The sequence below is a fragment of the Schistocerca gregaria genome, chromosome 3, assembly GCF_023897955.1.
Source record: "Schistocerca gregaria isolate iqSchGreg1 chromosome 3, iqSchGreg1.2, whole genome shotgun sequence".
Taxonomy (NCBI): domain Eukaryota; kingdom Metazoa; phylum Arthropoda; class Insecta; order Orthoptera; family Acrididae; genus Schistocerca; species Schistocerca gregaria.
This window is the reverse complement of record NC_064922.1, coordinates 209,861,989-209,879,243: the sequence shown is the minus strand read 5'-3', so window position 1 is coordinate 209,879,243 and position 17,255 is coordinate 209,861,989.

Here is a 17,255-nt window from a genome sequence, read left to right as displayed (position 1 = left end):
ATCTTGAATGAACTTCCTTTACGGATGAAAATGGGATCCGAACATGGCTCGTCAAGTGTTACGGTACTCCACATATCGCCCGCCCGCATTCTGCGAGACTAAAAAAAACACAGGAGTTGGGTTGGGAAGTCAATCCCTACCCACTTTATTCATCTGTTCTTGTTCCCTGAGATTTTCTTTTCCGCTCTCTATCGAACAATCTTGAATGAACTTCCTTTACGGATGAAAATGGGTTCCGAACACGGCTCGTCAAGTGTTACGGTACTCCACATATCACCTGCCCGCATTCTGCGAGACTAACAAAAAACACAGGATTTGGGTTGGGAAGTCATTCCGTACCTACCTTATTCATCTGTTCTTGTGCCCTAAGATTTTCTCTTCCACTCTCTATCGAACAATCTTGAATGAACTTCCTTTACGGATGAAAATGGGTTTCGAACACGGCTCGTCAAGTGTTACGGTACTCCACATATCGCCCGCCCGCATTCTGCGAGACTAACAAAAAACACAGGAGTTGGGTTGGGAAGTCAATCCGTACCCACCTTATTCATCTGTTCTTGTGCCCTGAGATTTTCTTTTCTGCTCACTATCGAACAATCTTGAATGAACTTCCTTTACAGATAAAAATGGGTTCGGAACATGGCTCGTCAAGTGTTACGGTACTCCACATATCGCCCGCCCGCATTCTGCGAGACTAACAAAAAACACAGGAGTTGGGTTGGGAAGTCACTCCGTACCCACCATATTCATCTGTTCTTGTGGCCTGAGATTTTCTTTTCAACTCTCTATCGAACAATCTTGAATGAACTTCCTTTACGGATGAAAATCGGGGTTCCGAACACAGCTCGTCAAGTGTTACGGTACTCCACATATCGCCCGCCCGCATTCTGCGAGACTAACAAAAAACACGTGAGTTCGGTTGGGAAGTCATTCCGTACCCACCTTATTCATCTGTTCTTGTGCCCTGAGATTTTCTTTTCCGCTCTCAATCGAACAATCTTGAATGAACTTCCTTTATGGATGAAAATGGATTCCTAACACGGCTCGTCAAGTGTTACGGTACTCCACATATCGCACGCCTCCATTCTGCGAGACTAACAAAAAACACGGGAATTGGGTTGGGAAGTCATTCCGTACCCACCTTATTCATCTGTTCTTGTGCCCTGAGATTTTCTTTTCCGCTCTCTATCGAACAATCTTGAATGACCTTCCTTTACGGATGAAAATGGGTTCCGAACACGGCTCATCAAGTGTTACGGTACTCCACATATCGCCCGCCCGCATTATGCGAGACTAACAAAAAACATGTGAGTTGGGTTGGAAAGTCATTCCATACCTACCTTATTCATCTTTTCTTGTGCCCTGAGATTTTCTTTTCCGCTCTCTATCAAACAATCTTGAATGAACTTCCTTTACAGATAAAAATGGGTTCGGAACACGGCTCGTCAAGTGTTACGGTACCTCACATATCGCCCGCTCGCATTCTGCGAGACTAACAAAAAACACAGGAGTTGGGTTGGGAAGTCATTCTGTACCCACCTTATTCATCTGTTCTTGTGCCCTGAGATTTTCTTTTCCACTCTCTATCGAACAACCTTGAATGAACTTCCTTTACGAATGAAAATGGGTTCCGAACACGGCTCGTCATGTGTTACGGTACTCCACATATCGCCCACCCGCATTCTGCGAGACTAACAAAAAACACAGGAGTTGGGTTGGGAAGTCATTCCATACCCACCTTATTCATCTGCTCTTGTGCCCTGAGATTTTCTTTTCCGCTCTCTATCGAACAATCTTCAATGAACTTCCTTTACGGATGAAAATGGGTTCCGAACACGGCTCGTCAAGTGTTACGGTACTCCACATATCGCCCGCCCGCATTCTGCGAGACTAACAAAAAATACAGGATTTGGGTTGGGAAGTCATTCCGTACCCACCTTATTCATCTGTTCTTGTGCCGTGAGATTTTCTTTTCCGCTATCTATCGAACAATCTTGAATGAACTTCCTTTACGGATGAAAATGGGATCCGAACATGGCTCGTCAAGTGTTACGGTACTCCACATATCGCCCGCCCGCATTCTGCGAGACTAAAAAAAAACACAGGAGTTGGGTTGGGAAGTCAATCCGTACCCGCTTTATTCATCTGTTCTTGTTCCCTGAGATTTTCTTTTCCGCTCTCTATCGAACAATCTTGAATGAACTTCCTTTACGGATGAAAATGGGTTCCGAACACGGCTCGTCAAGTGTTACGGTACTCCACATATCACCTGCCCGCATTCTGCGAGACTAACAAAAAACACAGGATTTGGGTTGGGAAGTCATTCCGTACCCACTTTATTCATCTGTTCTTGTGCCCTAAGATTTTCTCTTCCACTCTCTATCGAACAATCTTGAATGATCTTCCTTTACGGATGAAAATGGGTTTCGAACACGGCTCGTCAAGTGTTACGGTACTCCACATATCGCCCACCCGCATTCTGCGAGACTAACAAAAAACACAGGAGTTGGGTTGGGAAGTCAATCCGTACCCACCTTATTCATCTGTTCTTGTGCCCTGAGTTTTTCTTTTCCGCTCTCTATCGAACAATCTTGAATGAACTTCCTTAACGGATGAAAATGGGATCCGAACACGGCTCGTCAAGTGTTATGGTACTCCACATATCGCCCGCCCGCATTCTGCGAGACTAACAAAAAACACGTGAGTTGGGTTGGGAAGTCATTCCGTACCCACCTTATTCATCTGTTCTTGTGCCCTGAGATTTTCTTTTCCGCTCTCTATCGAACAATCTTGAATGAACTTCCTTTACGGATGAAAATAGGTTCCGAACACGGCTCGTCAAGTGTTACGGTATTCTACATATCGCCCGCCCGCATTCTGCGAGACTAACAAAAAACACAGGAGTTGGGTTGGGAAGTCATTCCGTACCCACCTTATTCATCTGTTCTTGTGCCGTGAGATTTTCTTTTCCGCTCTCTATCGAACAATCTTGAATGAACTTCCTTTACGGATGAAAATGGGTTCCGAACACGGCTCGTCAAGTGTTATGGTACTCCACATATCGCCCTCCGCATTCTGCGAGACTAACAAAAAACACAGGAGTTGGGTTGGGAAGTCATTCCGTACCCACCTTATTCATCGGTTCTTGTGCCCTGAGATTTTTTTTTCCGCTCTCTATCGAACAATCTTGAATGAACTTCCTTGACGAATGAAAATGGGATCCGAACATGGCTCGGCGAGTTCTACGCCACAAAACCACGTGATTTCTACAGTCGTGGAATAGAAAAGTTACCGCAACGTCTCCAGACTATTAGAAACAATTTATATATAAACGTATTATGGATGACTAAAGTCTTCCTTTTGTTTATCTGTTGATTTTGTTAAACTTATGTAAAAGCGCTACGAAGTTAAGCATCAGCCTAATAATTTCCGATCACAGCTACCTTCCAATGGGAAAGACTGATATTGTCCTTTAAATCAGTTCATATATTTAGATGTCACTACCATGATTGCAAACTGTAGCTACATGGATTGCTCCAAAAATGACATTTCAGTCATTCTATTAGCGAAATACTTTTTCTGCAGTTTGGACATATCGCAGTATTTTACTTCCTTCTGCACTGTGACCGAATGTGCCAAACGTTTATTGTAATAATCATACACGAGGTTGTACACTAGGATATTTTTTCTTGTTTACCCAAGAAGTGCTTTGAGACATCTTCGATGCCATTTGAGTATCATAATGTAAATATGTGAAATTTTTTATTTGCTTGTCTCTCAGATCCCTGTCTATATTTGTAAGGTGGCTATAATTTTGCACCTTACAAGCACTCATCCACATACTTTGCCTTGATCTACAACACAATTACATATCATGTGATAGGTTGTACAACGTATATATGAATATACAGAGGAGACTGACATTGTCACGTACGTCTTGTAAATAATTGTTAACGCTTATTGCAAGAAAGATGATGGAGTCTCTTTATTATAAAATCGGCGTAATGAATTATTACATACGCCAGTAGAGGTTGGAACACCAGTGGAAATGAAACGGCTGGCGGAAATGAAGTCCTGGATGGAAGGCCCACACAGGTGTGTTGGTTCTGCTTAAACACAGGAAATAGCAAGACGGACATCGTAGCACCTAAGCGCTGGAGCACAATAGAGCCGCGACCGGTCGATTTTGTAGCCGAACAGGAAGGATTATACTTCGCGAACACTGAAAATCTTGGACGCAGGTGAGAGGAACGAAGAAGGAACTGGGTTATTTCCAAGGATTTTTACTCAGAAGCGTACCATTGTACAAGTATAGGTTTTTCCTCGCAAACTTTCCGCGCTGGATGACAAAAGACTAAAATATGGTTGGTCGGCGTTCGGAAGAATCTGTAGAGAGGGAGAATATTCCGTGGTTTCAGGAATATGATTCGTTTTCGGAATTACAATGGTGGGGAGCCAAGCGTTGCTGGCAATCCAGCGCTGGAGAGACGTGGTCTTCCGTTGTGAGCGCCCGTGTGTGACGGTCGCCCAATACCAGCTTTTGTTGGACGGACGGAATTGCTGTCCTTGCTCTCAGTAGAGTTTATAGTTAGAACAGGAACTGTACTGTTGCGAACCTGTACGATTCTGGACTTTACTTACAGGTTGTAAGTTGTCGTTGAGTACTCACCGTTCAGTAATTGAGAGCACTTCCTCTGCCTGTACCTACGTTGAGACGTTAACTGAACTCCGTCCTTGTGATTGGGAGTTCGCGTTTCTCGTCTGTAGAACACAGAGAGTGGATAAGACAGAATTAGAGTATTAGTCAGAGGACAGTCTTCTGCCGTCGTAGTGTTTGAGAGAGTATTTGTGGCTGGAGTTTTTCCATCGTCGCAGACGAGTACGAGAACCATCACTTCGACGCACCGGACGCAGTACATACGGTGATATCGCAAATTGCTTCGGCTTATTAGGACTATAGAAGCTAAACAGCTGTGATCACGTTAGTTTATTTCCTCTGAGGTTCCACACCACCGTAGATCACCTTTGAAAGTAGTGTCTTCTTGTGTTTGGTATATAGATGATGTCAGTCATTTCGCGTTGTTTATATTAGATCGCGCAGTCATAATATAAGGGCAGAGTTGTTCAATGGGTCAGTAATTGTAGCTAGGAGATATAAACATTTGAAATAAAGATTGTTTTAATATGCGATAAATGTATGGGTAGCAAACAACCTTTATCATTTAGTATAATTAGTTTCCTTAATCATTCATTTCTGTTTAGGTTGGAATTTATATGTCAAAGAGCATTAAGAGATCCTAAGATCTGCTTCAGGGCGTAGTCAGACAGGACCAAAACTTCATTTTAGCGTTTCTGATTTTCCGTTGCGCACATTCAGTTTACACCCGCTTGGAGTAGCTTCTTGGATAGTGACAAACAGATTACAACGCGATATGAGGATTGCACATTAGAAAACACGACGTTGCTTACTTAATGGTGCGCTAGGGTAATGTTTTGTAAATTGACGGTTGTACGTCACATGTTTTATATAGACTTTGTTTTCAATTTGGTACCACAAATGCTCTCCGTTGTCCCACTATTTGACATACTGTTTGGGTAATTCACCAGTGCACTTTATGTGATATGAGCCATGAGCCATCCGCTGTAAATGTCACATGGGTCAAATAACCGTAGCAACGTATCTCGATGGAGCAGTTATTTTTACGCTGGAGTAAAATTTATCTTTTCACTGCATAGCGGGCGAACGTCTCCCCTTATGACATCCCCCTCTACTCTAGCGTTAGTTTGAGGCTCGCTATATTGCTGCATGCAGTGAGCTGTTAGTCGTCTAGGAAATATTGCACTTCAGAGTATGAAAGTCTCTGGGTGGGACCCTATAAAGCAGTCGCGGAAGATGAAAACAGCGTGGGCCAACAGATAAAGAGGCTGCTGCTGTATGTCGGAAATGTTCCGTTCGAATTCGCATTTCATCGAAGCATCTGAAATTTCCTGCTGTTAGCCCGTGCTCTTGTTTCCTCCATTCGCTGCAATATCAACGCAGGCAGCTGGCGTTTCCGAGTGCCTCTGGGAGAACAAACAGCTCCGTTTTCGCTTCGTAGACGCAAAGGAGGAAAAGGAACGCTCCAATAGTGCGCGGAGGGTACGCGAAAAGCCTTTGTTCTCGGGGCCGCGCCGTGCCGTTTTCTGCTGCGTGAATCAGTGCGTAAATTCGCGGCGCCTTTGCTGTTCTCGGCGCCCAGACGGCGGCCGCTGCTGGTTGAGTAGTTCGGCTTCATATAGATGCGCAGTTTTTGTCGAAATTGAGGGAGGAATTGTCAGTCAATTCGACGGAAGGTGTGGCGAGCAGCCGAGAATGAAAATGACGGATCGGCTGCCATATTTTTCGGAAAGCGGTGCCTACGTATTTGGTTCTTGCAAAAATGTACTCACAAACAAAGCAGGACGGTGAGAGACGGTAAATTTTACATTTATATTTGCTGAATCCGCACTAACAGGTGTATAATGATCGTATAATTACACTACTGGCCATTGAAATTGCGACACCAAGAAGAAATGCAGATGATAAACGGGTATTCATTGGGCAACTATGTTATACTAAAACTGACGTGTGATAACATTTTCACGCAATTTGGGTGCATAGACCCTGAGAAATCAGTACCCAGAACAACCACCTCTGGCCGTAATAACGGCCCTGATACCCCTGGGCATTGAGTCAAACAAAGCTTGGATGGCGTGTACAGGTACAGCTGCCCATGCAGATTCAACACAATACCACTGTTCATCAAGAGTAGTGACTGGCGTATTGTGACGAGTCAATTGCTCGGCCACTATTGACCAGACGTTTTCAATTGGTGAGAAATATGGAGAATGTGCTGGCCAGGGCAACAGTCGAACATTTTCTGTATCCAGAAAGGCCCGTACAAGACCTGCAACATGCGGTCGTGCATTATCCTCCTGAAATGTAGGGTTTAGCAGGGATCGAATAAAGCGTAGAGCCACGGGTCGTAACACATCTGAAATGTAACGTCCATTGTTCAAAGTCCGTCAATGCGAACAATAGGTGGCCGAGACGTGTAACCAATGGCACCCCATACCATCACGCCGGGTGATACGCCAGTATGGCGATGACGAATAAGCGCTTCCAATGTGCGTTCACCGCGATGTCGCGAAATACGGATGCGAAAAAATTACATTTTGCCATTCGTGCACCCAGGTTCGTCGTTGAGTACACCATCGCAGGCGCTCCTGTCTGTGATGCAGCATCAAGGGTAACCACAGCCAAGGTGTCCGAGCTGATAGTCCATGCTGCTGCAAACGTCGTCGAACTGTTCGTGCAGATGGTTGTTGTCTTGCAAACGTCCCCATCTGTTGACTCATGGATCGAGACGTGGCTGCACGATCCGTTACGGCCAAGCGGATAAGATGCCTGCCATCTCCACTGGTAGTGATACGAAGTCGCTGGGATTCAGCACGGCGTTCTGTATTACCCTCCTGAACCCACCGATTCCATATTCTGCTAACAGTCATTGGATCTCTACCAACGCGAGCAGCAATGTCGCTATACGATAAACCGCAATCGCGATAGGCTACAATACGACCTTCATTAAAGTCAGAAATGTGATGGTACGCATTTATCCTGCTTACACGAGGCATCACAACAACATTTCACCAGGCACCGCCTGTCAACTGCTGTTTGTGTATGAGAAATCGGTTGGAAACTTTCCTCATGTCAGCACGTTGTAAGTGTCGCCACCGGCGCCTACCTTGTGTGAATGCTCTGAAAAGCTAATCATTTTCATATCATAGAATCTACTTCCTGTCGGTTAAATTTCGCGTCTGTAGCACGTCATCTTCGTGGTGTAGCAATTTTAATGGCCAGTAGTGTATTATAAACTGAAGAGCTTAAGAAACTGGTATAGACGTACGTATTCAAATACTGAAAACCGTAAACAGGCAGAACACGTCACGCCTATGTAAGACAAGTGTCTGGCGCAGTTCGGTTACTGCTGCTACAATGGCACGTTATCAAGATTTAAGTGAGTCTGAACGTGGTGCTGTAGTTAGGGCACGAGCGATGGGACACAGCGTCTCCGAGGTAGCGATGAAGTGGGGATTTTCCCGTACGACCATTTAACGAGAGCACCGTGACTATCAGAATTCTGGTAAAACATGAAATGTCCGATATGGCTCCGGCCGGAAATTGATCCTGCAACAATGGGACCATCGTCGACTGAAAGAAGCTTTCAACGTGACATAAGAGCAACCCTTCTGTGAATTGCTGCAGATTTCAATGCTGGGCCATCAACAAGTGTCAGTGTAAGAACCATTCAACGAAACATTCGATATGAACTTTCGGAGCCGAAGGCCAACTTTTCTACTATACGACGCTGAAGAGCCAAAGAAACTGATACACCTGCCTAAAATCGTGTAGGGCCCCCCGCCAGCACGCAGAAGTGCCGCAACACGACATGTACAAAGCTTTACGTCTCGCCTGGCCCCGTCAACACCGACCTTGGACTGTTGGTGACTGGAAACATGTTGTCTGGTCGGACGAGTGTCGTTTCAAATTGTATCGAGCGGAAGGGTGTGTACGGGTATGGAAACAACCTCTTGAATCCGTGGATGCTGCATGTTACCAAAGGACTGTTCAAGCTGGTGGAGGCTTTGTAATGGTGTGGGACGTGTGCAGTTGTAGCGACACAGGACCCCTGATACGTCTAGATACGACTCTGACAGGTGACACGTACGTAAGCATCCTGTCTAATCACCTCCATCCATTGATGTACATTGTGATTCCGACGGACTTGGGCAATTCCATCAGGACAATGCGACACCCACATGTCTAGAATTGCTACAGAGATTCTCCAGGAACGCTCTTCTGAGATTAAATACTTCCACTGGCTACCAAACTCCCCAGACGTGAACATTACTGTGCATATCTGAGATGCTTTACAACGCGCTGTTCAGAAGATATTTCCACCACTCTTACGAATTTATGGACAGCCCTGCAGGATTCATGGTGTCAGTTCCCTCCAGCACTACTTCGGACGTTAGTCGAGTCCATGCCACGTTGTGTTGCGGCACTACTGCGTGCTCGCGGAGGCCCTACACGATATTAGGCAGGTGTACCAGTTTCTTTGGCTCTTAATTGTCGTATAGTACGCTGCGAGAGGATGAAATGCCTGTTTGTCTGTTACTGTTTGTTACCTAATTTCTCTACATTAATTTTTCGTTAAATAGTGGTCCACGAGAGGAAGCGCTTCCGAATAAATTTTGAAAGCCAGTAAAAGTTACTAGTTTAGGTGCCTAGTTTTTTTCAGTGGTACACAGTGTTAATTTTTAAGTTGACAAACCAGAATAACTCGAAAAATAATCTTCACACGAAAAAATGTGTGTGATGCAAAATTGATTATTTTCGAGGAGGATATCTGCTGGCGCTAAAATTAGCCCGCTACCACAGCCCCCGGGGGGTGGGGCGGGAGGCAACTTTAAGATTTCAAATGGGAATAACCATTTTTTATTGCGGAATCAGATTATACGTAAAAAACTACTACATTTTGTCTTATTTGGTTTGATTCTTGGTAGTTGGCCTTGTAATTCAAGAAAATCTATGTTCTCATTTTGGGGACGAAAATAGTTACGTATAAATAAAAAAAATACTTATTTACTTAGGAAATTTTGATTCAGAAAAACTAAAACTGTCGCTCACTCCCTATAGGGTGGTTTCTGAGACCGAGGAATTAGAGTTTTATAAATGTTGACCGACATATGGTATTTTTCCGTAGATTCGGATAAGTTTTGTTTGTTTCTTGGTCAGTATTTGTAAAACTCTAATTCCACTCTCTCAAACCCCAACCTATGGGGAGCGAGGAAGAGTCCTAGTTTTAGCGACTCAAAATTTACGAAGTAAATAAGTATTTTTTATTTATCCGTAACCATGTTCCACACAAAAATGAGAACAAGGATTTTCTTGAATTACAGCGCCAACTAGCAAGGATCAAAACAAACAAGACAAAATGTACGTAGTTTTTTTATGTAGAATCTTATTCCGCAATAAAAAATGGGGGTTCCCATTTGAAATTTTAAAGTTGTCTCCCGCCCCACCCCCACGGGGCTGGGGCGGCGGGCTAATTTTGGCACAAGAAGGTGTCCCCCTAGAAAACTCTGGATTCTACACATTTTTTCGTGTGAAGCTTATTTTTCGAGTTATTCTGGTTTGTCAACTTAAAATTTATACTCTGTATAAGTATTATCTGATAGGCTTTTAAAATCACCGTGTAGGCTACTTTGACGGAAATGGAAAGTGTTACACGACGTAGCGGTTGTTAGATATTCAACTAACTTCGTGGAGATGTTTATCACTTAACGGTTAGTAATTACTTAAAATTTCATTCCACCATCAATATGAGTATGAGGTGTGATCATCATGGGTAGGAATACTTTTCGTATTCATTGTATCATGCAAGCAAACAGCCTCCGAATGTTATTTTGAGAACTTTTGTGTCATACCTGACGCGCAGGCCGTCTCAGTTCATATACGAAGGTCGTTCAGTAGGTAACGAAAAACATTTTTCTCACCCAATATCGGTCGAAAAATGCAGAATTTGGTGTGGCTATCCTAGAATATTACTGCCTCAACCTCTATAATTTTATGGAGATCCAGTAGGTGACGGCAATAGATGTTGATTTCAGAATGGTGGCAATAATGGACGTGGGTTCCTAGCAGAGAGCTTTTATTGAGTTTCTTTTGGCGGAAGACCAGAACATCGCAGACATTCGTAGATAATTTCAGAATGCTACAGAGCCCTGCTGTGAAAAAAAAGCACGACGAGTCGTAGGGCGAGGCGTCTGTAATCATCACAACCAAGTCGCGCAAACCTGTCCGATATTCGTCATGCCGCCAGGCCGCACACAGCTATGTAACCCTTAGAAAAGTTCAGAATCGTCTTCAGCCTGTTCGTCGCCACAAAAATGTAAATGAATTTCCCCTTCTCCATGATAACGCAAGGCGTCACAAAAGTCTGCGGGCCCGAGACGAACTCGCAAAACATATTAGCACTGTTCTTCATTATCCACCCTACTAGCCGGATCTCGCATCTTCTGACTGCCATCTGTTTGACCCACGAAGCATGTACTCGGTGGGAAGCAGTACGTGGGTGATAATGAGGTTACTGATGCAGCAAGATGTTGGCTCCGACGTCGATCAGTAGAATGATGCTGTTCTGACATACAGTGAAACTTCTTTATTTAACTGTGTGAATCTGTACTTAAATTTCTGAATTACTGAGGAGATGAAACTTCTAAATTTTTTGATTCTGAAACAGCTGAGCCTACTTTCTCTTTATTTTTTCTTTTCATGTCAACAGTGATCCACATTATTCAAGCGCAACGCAACCTGACTGCCCAAAAAAAAAAAAAAAAAAAAAAAAAAAAAATATATATATATATATATATATATATATATATATATATATATATATATATATACACTCCTGGAAATTGAAATTGAAATAAGAACACCGTGAATTCATTGTCCCAGGAAGGGGAAATTTTATTGACACATTCCTGGGGTCAGATACATCACATGATAACACTGACAGAACCACAGGCACACAGACACAGGCAACAGAGCATGCACAATGTCGGCACTAGTACAGTGTATATCCATCTTTCGCAGCAATGCAGGCTGCTATTCTCCCATGGAGACGATCGTAGAGATGCTGGATGTAGTCCTGTGGAACGGCTTGCCATGCCATTTCCACCTGGCGCCTCAGTTGGACCAGCGTTCGAGCTGGACGTGCAGACCGAGTGAGACGAAGCTTCATCCAGTCCCAAACATGCTCAATGGGGGACAGATCTGGAGATCTTGCTGGCCAGGGTAGTTGACTTACACCTTCTAGAGCACGTTGGGTGACACGGGATACATGCGGACGTGCATTGTCCTGTTTGAACAGCAAGTTCCCTTGCCGGTCTAGGAATGGTAGAACGATGGGTTCGATGACGGTTTGGATGTACCGTGCACTATTCAGTGTCCCCTCGACGATCACCAGAGGTGTACGGCCAGTGTAGGAGATCGCTCCCCACACCATGATGCCGGGTGTTGGCCTGTGTGCCTCGGTCGTATGCAGTCCTGATTGTGGCGCTCACCTGCACGGCGCCAAACACGCATACGACCATCATTGGCACCAAGGCAGAAGCGACTCTCATCACTGAAGATGACACGTCTCCATTCGTCCCTCCATTCACGCCTGTCGCGACACCACTGGAGGCGGGCTGCATGATGTTGGGGCGTGAGCGGAAGACGGCCTAACGATGTGCAGGACCGTAGCCCAGCTTCATGGAGACGGTTGCGAATGGTCCTCGCCGATACCCCAGGAGCAACAGTGTCCCTAATTTGCTGGGAAGTGGCGGTGCGGTCCCTTACGGCACTGCGTAGGATCCTACGGTCTTGGAGTGCATCCGTGCGTCGCTGCGGTCCGGTCCCAGGTCGACGGGCACGTGCACCTTCCGCCGACCACTGGCGACAACATCGATGTACTGTGGAGACCTCACGCCCCACGTGTTGAGCAATTCGGCGGTACGTCCACCCGACCTCCCGCATGCCCACTATATGCCCTCGCTCAAAGTCCGTCAACTGCACATACGGTTCACGTCCACGCTGTCGCGGCATGCTACCAGTGTTAAAGACTGCGATGGAGCTCCGTACGCCACGGCAAACTGGCTGACACTGACGGCGGCGGTGCACAAATGCTGCGCAGCTAGCTCCATTCGACGGCCAACACCGCGGTTCCTGGTGTGTCCGCTATGCCTTGCGTGTGATCATTGCTTGTACAGCCCTCTCGCAGTGTCCGGAGCAAGTATAGTGGGTCTGACACATCGGTGTCAATGTGTTCTTTTTTCCATTTCCAGGAGTGTATATATATATATATATATATATATATATATATATATATATATATATATATATTCAACCTGACTTCAAATAATTAATACAAAAGAATGGCCCTGAATAAGAAGCAATCCTGACAATAACTTATATATTTCATTAAGCACTTACCCCACAAAAATCTTCATTTCGCGAACTACTGAAATACAGCAAGCGTCAATATTGCCAACTAAATAAATGATTCTACTAAAGCCACTAACTACTAATAGGCATGTGGTTAGCAAAGGAAGGATTCTGTTGCAAAACAAATAATGTATTTTTTACCTCAATAATGTGACATCCAGTTCAAACATGAATATAAATCGTCATTGACATCCAGTACTAAGGTATATAATAATGAATAATACTTACAGATCGTTAGCCTACCCTAACACTTCAGACCTCTACCCTTCATCAATGTTAACTTCTCACATTTAACACCCATCACTGCTGGCTTTTCACCTCCCACTGCCCAACAGTACTTCCATCACTGCTGGCGACTGACTTGCAACTGCCCAACACTACTGGCGACTAACTTCCAACAGCGAGTCCAGCCAGCCACAGAGTCTCTTACAAAGAAAGCGCAGTCAGAGATCCAATGCAAAGCGCTACTCAGCGCTGCCAACACAGAAGTAGTCCACTTACAACAGGCCCTCCCAGAAAGGTGGCGTGAGGCCGCCGCAGAGAACAGAACTTATGTTGAAAAACAATGTTTTCTAGCCAAAAGAGTGGAGACTAGTGTGGTATGTTGGAATCTTGAATAAGACCAACCTGATTTAAGAAGGAAAGTGTTGCATTAATTATTGAAAGCCCATCGTACATTGCTTGCCAGAGGCAAGCGTGAAAGTACAAATAGGTTAACTTGGGGCAGAACGGGATGGAGTGACACAATGGGACTGTGCTGTTTTTAAACTAGATGGTGCTGCCACGTATTGTAGTGACATGTAACTGTACCTCTTGTAAGGTTTTTACGATTAAGTAATTCACCTGTACTGTAGTGGTACAAAGATGCATGGGTGTGCTGCAAGAGTAGTGGATAAGATCCTTGACTTTGATTTGAATGTAATCTGTGGAGACTTGGCCACCAGTTAGTTGGGCAGCACTGGGGCATTCTTATTTGAGGCATAGTAGCGAGCAGTTGAGTTACAAGGGAAGGAGATTTCATATTAGTGAACCTGAGAGAAATTATCTGGAATACGTTATTATGGAGATGAAAACTTGCTTGTAAGCATATTGATTCTATTTATGGAGAAGATTTTTGGAGGAGTATTTTAAGGTAATCAGTGCATGCGCAAGAATGAAATGTTTCTTTCTCAAAATTATTAATTGAAGGAAATCTTTGATCATCAGATAACTAATAATATTAGTGATTAGTGTTAATTTGATCTCTCTTTTTTTATTGTGTCACAAATAATGCAATTAGTGTAAATGTCTCTAATTTTTGTATTGAATTTCGTAATTGTTATGATCTTCTCATGGTGTGCAGTCTATTTTGTGAATAATCAGAATTTATTTTTTCAAGAACGATTTTCTTTAAAAGTAAAAGCCATCTCCATCATTCATAGTTAAGTTTTGAATATTTGGGACTTGTGTGCATTGCGCCTTACGCCACACGAAGCCACAGATCGTTCCTGCAAGCACAAACAAATTTTTTAGTGAGCTGCTTATTTTCCTCCATCTGCTGCGTCTGGTGATGTATATTTGCTTTCAAGGTCATGAGTGCTCCACGCATAAAACAGCATGCTAAGCACGAAAAACGGTACTTTTATTTCAGGGCAGATCTCACTTTGTTTTCCTGTGAGGAGACAGTTCGTAATTAGAATATCATACTTTGTACTAAGCAAGCAGATTAATTTACTGTGAACAGTGTAGGTAATCTCGAACGTTTATCGTCTTCTGAGTATCGCAGTACTTTATTATTGTGGATATTACACTTCATGATAATCAACTTTCATAATGTACTTCAGTATTTAGTTTTAGTTAAACAGTTTTCACTGAGAACAAGGTTAGTTTATTTTGGCATTTGTTTAGATTCATTTTCATTATTTCAAATTCAGTACTTCATTGAGATTAAAGTTTTGTTTCACGACACTGTTCACATGTCGAACACAGCTCCAATCAACAGTCAGTATTGCTCAGCAAATGCTTTCTTCGGCTGTCTTCCTTCTGGCATACGGATTACACGGCCTGTCCATTGGATTCTTTTCAGCTTCTTAGTATTGCTGTTATTGCATCAAGAGGCAGATTTCCTGAAACCTTCTCCTTCTCCATTTGATCCCTATATCTTATTATTTTTCTGTCAAATATTGATAGTGTTTTCTTTTCGCGTTTTGTCATGCTCCAGGTTTCTGAACTGTATATGACTGCTGGGCACATAGTAGTGTCATAGAATTTCATCTTAATATTCGCTGATATATTTTCTCAGCTGAGCGTTTTTGAACTCGTGAACTTTCTTGAACGTCATGCCATGTATCTCAAGGTTAACTTCGTTTTGTCTTGTTTCACCTTAAGCCCAAGCTTTTCTGCATAGTTGTTCATTTTTAGTAGATTTTCTTCAACTCGTGGATTGATTCACTTAGCAGTAATGTATCATCTGCATACGCAAGACACCCTAAATTACCATCCATTTGTACTCCACTCCATTCCTGTCGCTTACATTCCCTTATTACCTTCTCTAAGATGCCATCCATCAGGACACATGAGAGAGCATCCCCTTGTCTGGGACCTGACTCAATTTCATACCTTTCTGACGTGACCCCTCGGAAACACATTGCTGACCTTGATCCATCCATACAAGTTTGCACCATTCTCACTAGTTTCTCAAGGATTCCGAAGTCACGCACTACATTGTGTAGACTATTCCTGTGGATGATGTCGTATGCACGTTGAAAATCTACAGATGTTATCACTTTCCTATTATTTTCAAACAGTTATCTTAGGGTGAAAATGTGATCTATTATCGAACGGTTTGGTCGAAAGCCAGGTTCGTATTCCTGTATGTTATTCTCTATGAATAGTTGTAATTTTATGAGGATATGGTAGACAGTACCTCTTAGGTTACTTTCAGCAAATTACCACATTGCATTCTGCTTCCTTTCTTCCGTATCTGGCGTATTACGGCCAATTTCCATTCTTCTGGCAATGTTCCATATCAACTGGATCAGTTTATCTGTTTCCAAGTATACGTTCTCTCCTTCCTCTTTGATTAATTCTCCTGTTTTTGTGTCCTCCCCTGGGACCTTGGCGTCTCTGAATTTTTGGATTCCCATCTTCACATTTTCTTCACTCAGTTCCCATTCTCGTTCATCTTTCCTTGCCTCCGTGGCGCATGCAGATAGCTATTTGGGACTGGACGAATCAAGAATTCTGAGAGGTATTCTCTCCATCTTTCTGTAATTCTTTCCTTGTCATTCATCAAAATGCCGTTCTTATCTCTAAAGAAATAGGCTGGGCTCTGAAACCCACGTTTGCGATTCTCGGCGCATTGAAAAAATTGTCTTTAGTTCTTGCTGCGGCTTTCTGTCTCAACTTGCTCTAATAAACTGGTTAGATATAGTCTCTCCTCAGAATTCGCTTTGTCTGCCTTCTGATGTTGAGAAAGTCTTGCCTTTCCTGCTTATTCTCCCGATCAGCCAGCCACTCCTCCCTCATATTCCTTCTCTTTTCTGTAACCTTCTCGCGTGTCTCATTGAACCATACTCTCTTCTTCATTCTCTTCTTTCTTACCAACGTGTACTTTGCTACACTTAGTACCGTAACCTTTATTTCTTCCCACTTGCCCTCTACGTCCTCTCTTGTTTCTAGGTTTTCTGGGGTCTCAAAACGGTTTTTAATTTCTGAAGAAGTTTTTTAATTGCATTTTCTCGGAGTTTTCCGACATTCAAAGCAGTTTCTAGTGTTTCCTTTTCCTTCCTACACATGTAGGTAAACATCAGTTTAAGTTAGACACAACGAGGAAGTGATTTGATCCAAAGTCGGCTCCTCTATACGACCGGATGTCCATGAGCGCTGGTCCACCAAGACGTGATCTATCTGGTTGGTAGGTCTCCCATCCGCTGAGCACCACGTTCCCTTAGGTGGTGTCACCGCCAGACACCACACTTGCTAGGTGGTAGCCTTTAAATCGGCCGCGGTCCGTTAGTATACGTCGGACCCGCGTGTCGCCACTACCAGTGATTGCAGACCGAGCGCCGCCACACGGCAGGTCTAGTCTAGAGAGACTCCCTAGCACTCATCCCACTTTGCTAGTGATGGTTCACTGTCTACATACGCTCTCATTTACCGAGACGACAGTTTAGCATAGTCTTCAGCTACGTCATTTGGGCCTGTG